This window comes from Bremia lactucae, linkage group LG2 (genome assembly GCF_004359215.1).
Source record: "Bremia lactucae strain SF5 linkage group LG2, whole genome shotgun sequence".
Taxonomy (NCBI): domain Eukaryota; phylum Oomycota; class Peronosporomycetes; order Peronosporales; family Peronosporaceae; genus Bremia; species Bremia lactucae.
In genome coordinates, this window is record NC_090611.1 from 4,676,541 (window position 1) to 4,680,928 (window position 4,388).

The following is a 4,388-nucleotide window of genomic DNA, read 5'->3' on the forward strand; positions in this document are numbered from 1 at the left end:
CAGTTAAAAGTTAGGACACTGAGCTCATGAGTGCGGTGCCTCACACCCAGTACCGAGAGGTACTAAACGTAGTTATGGACCGAATGCCAAAAAGGGCAACGGTCGCCGGTCCGACGTTGTTGCGAAATCATAACAGCTAGGCGGACCGCCAAAAAACGGTCGTAGGTAAGTAGGGGTGCAGCGCCCTACTGATCCGGTAACCTATAAAAAAATAATCTGTTGACTAAAGTTGCTCCAGACACACAATCATTATGTGCCTCTGTTTCTGGTGATGAGGAATACCTCATCATCTTGAACTTAAAAGTGACAAATGATTTGTCACTTAGAGCCCAAGTGGACTGTGGAGTGTCGAATATTTATTCGTCGTCAGTCGCTAGAGTGTCGTAGGCTCCAAAATGTTGAGCGCGACATCCCTCCAACAAATATGACGGTGCGTCTAGCGACAGGCGCATCGATAGCATTAATCAAACGCGTAGTGAAATTATACTATACATTAAGAGATTTACAGTACGATGATGATTTCATCATACTTGATTTGGATGACAGATTCGATGTCATCCTAGGTCTACCTTGGCTCAGAAAATATGAGCCAAGAATCAGCTGGCAGCATCGATCCGTGAAGATGCCTGCCACTTGTTCATCCGATGGCCATCGGATGAACGTTTTTGAGGGTCCACAAGCGTGAGGAAGTACTACGAGTGAGTGCGATGGCCACACTTGTGATACTGTCGTTAGCACGACTGCACAAGATCACAGTGTGATTACTAATCAGCCTGTGGAGTCAGCTGCGGCAGCTTTACAATGCACAGGCAGCGCCGAAGGTCCACCAATCCACTCGAATAAGTCGAGTGGATAAAGACATGAATTAACGCCTAGCGGGCGACATTCAAGGAATATATCGGTTGCATAAAAAAGACAACGCGATGATCCTAAGTCGTTTGGAGAGACGACCGTAGAGGATTCGAATGTGACTGCGCAATCACATTCGGAAGACGTTGAGGAAATAAGTCTTCACGTACTTGAGGAGAAATCTCCTCAAATAGCTGAAGTTACTAGACTTCAAGATCCCGAGGGATTAATCCTTAGGCAGCCTGTGGATAAATCCCAGGAAGAAACCGATACATTTAATGTCTTGGTCAATAACGGTTCAAGAGTAGGTGCTTATACTATTGATCTGTATGCGACTCAAAAGTTAACTTCGGAGATAATAACTCAACTACCACCAACCCCTGAACCCAAGCAATTCTTGAGATCGGCATAGTGGTAAAATCATGCAGATTTGCGAATTCGTCACAAGGACGTACACGTAACCGATATTCGGTCAGCAGTAATTTTTGCAGAGAACGAACGGGTTATCAGCAGCTCATCGATGGACGAAAGCATCCTCGATGACAAGACTCGGATTGAGATATACTACTCAATCCTGGAGTCACTTCAGACAAATCCTTAATACAAGAATTTGATTGATTTCAGAGTTGTATTCTTTGAAGCAGTTCCATGCGAGTTGCTTAAAGATAAAGGAACTCGACATGAGATCGAGATCAAACCGAGCTCGAAGCACTGTATCATGAAGCATTGGCCACTGACTCGTGAACAAGTACTTGCGATCGATAAATTCTTCAACGATCGATTTAAGCGGAACATATAAGGTAGTCAACCTCCCCACATAGCTCTTCGACCTTATGTGTGCGAAATGCCACAGGAGGGTGGCGGATAGTGCACGCATTAAATAAACTGAATGCTGCAACGGTACCGACTCAAAAGCCTATACCTTGAAAAGACGTTATCATATATGGTATGTCTAAGGGTACTGTATTTTCGTATATGTATCTGATGGATGGATTCCATCAGATCCTAATTCGTGAACGGGACATCCCGTTCGCAGCAGTGAGCACTTCCAGTGGAATGCTCTGGAAATGGCTAGTAATGCCACAGGGGCATAGTAGCGCCCCTGCAACATTCAACAGTTGCGTAATGGACGTGGAAGTTCATAAAACTCACGTTCGTCAGGTTCTTACACTTGTGTGAAAGCATAAGTTGTACGCAAATCTCAAGAAGTAAATGTTTGCTGCAAGCGAAATACCACTTCTTGGGTGCATCGTCGAAAAACACGTTGTGCGTCCTGATCCCGCAAAAAGATAAAGGCAATTACCGACTGGTCAGGCTCCAGTCGATATCAAGGGACTTAGAAAGTTCCTTGGACTAGCGGCGTACTTGCACAAGTACTTCCGCAATTATGTCGCGATGACAGTTCATCTCTCTCGTCTCTTTAAAAAAGACGAGAAATGGCTATGGAACGCTGAATGTCAGCGATCCTTTGAAGCAAAGCTTGATGCAATCGCCCATCCTGGTGATTGCAGATCAAGACAGACCATTCCATGTGGTCTGTGACGCAAACGGCTGTGCGTTAATGCGATACGATACAGACGGCGTAGAGCGCATCGTCTGTTACCAATCGCGTCAGCGGCAACCAGCTAAACGCAAATACCCAGTGATGACAAGGATCTCCTTGCCATGAAATATGCCCTGGCTAAGTGTTAGGGTCTATCTCCTCAGATAGACCGTTCATCGTATATACGGACCATGTGTAATTCTCACGGCCGTAAATATCCCACACCTCTCACAAAATTGGCGAGGTGGCTATCCTTCTTCGCGGAGTATAATTTCTCCGTGGGATATAAACAAGGACGACTTAATGTCGTCGCTGATGCGTTATCACGCCGTGAAAATAATCTCACTTTGCAACACTCATTCCAAGTGTTCCGTCATCAATCTTGTTTGTTGACATAAAGAAAGCCTACGCAGAAGATAAGGACCTTCTGCGTTAATTGGATCATTTGATAAATCCATCGAGTAAATCTTTTGAAGATTTACCGGATTATTATCGATCGACATTCGATCGATACACAACACGCAACGGCTTGTTGTATACACAGCAGTTGCCGGCGACAGTCCGCGTGTCGTGGTCCGAACTCAATGATTTCTGCTTGCGCATCATGTATGAGTGTCACGATGTACCAACAATTGGGCATCGTGGACGTGAGATAACTTATCCTCAGTAAGTCGCGACTTTTACTGGCCCTGCCAGCATTAATTTGTGCGCAAGTACATTCGTGCTTGCGAGGTATGCCAACGAATGAAGCCTAGCTTTTCATCCCATGTACTTCTCCAACCTCTACCGCTTCCGGCAGAATGCTGGCAGTCCGTTTCTATGGATTCGTTTTCAAATTTCCCGAAGCCAATCACGTATGGAATTCTTGTTTTTGTAGACAGATTCAGCAAGATGTTCCATCTCGCTGGAGTACCAGAGTCGATTACGGCTCCAGGCTGTGCCCGTGTCTTTATCGACACGGTACTCAAACTCCACGGTGGTGCACAGCAGAGTTTTGGCAATCCGTGTTCCGAGAGATCGTAACACGGCTGACTATGTCAGCCACTGATCATCCAGAGACAGATGGTCAGAAGGATCGCGCAAATCGCGTCCTCGAAGAGACGCTTTAAGGTTACGTCCAATCGTATCCAAATTGAAGCAATTTCTTTCCGATGGTCAAATTCGCATTCAGTAATTCGGTGCTTGCGCCTACAACGCATACACCGTTCTTCGTGAATGGCTTACGTTATTCACGCATACCCATCCAATTAAATGGATCCTCTTGTTTAAGGAGGGAGGGACTCGTACGAGCAGAAATATTTCTGGCTCATGCTCATCTCGTGTCGAAGTTACCAAAGACGCGAATGACGTCGATGTCGATTGCTTCGACATCAAAGATGAGAAGATCTTATGGCAGTGTGTACTGAAAAAGAATAACCAATGAGTCAGCAGAGGAATTTCTGCTCATTTAAAATTAATGGCCTAGTACTACTCTCTACGGTAAACTTACCTAAGCGTGTAGTCACTAATATGGGTAGTAGTAAACCACTTCTCAAGTTCATTGGTCCTTTCCGTGTACTGCGTCGCAGAGGTAATGCGTACATAATAGAATTGCCACGTAGGATGCGTTCGCATCCTACGTTTCACGTTGGTCGGCTCCGCCCGTAGCATCAGTACGCGGTTTCTTCCGAGGATGGATCTGACCACCCTTTCCAAGAATCCCTACAAGATTCTTGCGATCTCAAACCAGATTCTCATGTTGAACCTGAAGTTTCTCGTGCCGGTTTCGAATATTCTCGAAACTACGATGAGCCAACGACAGCTCATCGCGAACAGCATGATACTTCCGTTCATACTCCAACATGGAGTACGCACTCTTCGAACGGTCTTATAACCGCTCGATATGGTGAGCCTGCACCGTCTGATCCAACGAGCGACGCTTGCCGCGCTCGCGATCAAGTCCCTCCTCCAAATCATGGAGGAAGTGATCGATTTTGTCAATCCCCGACATTAGATC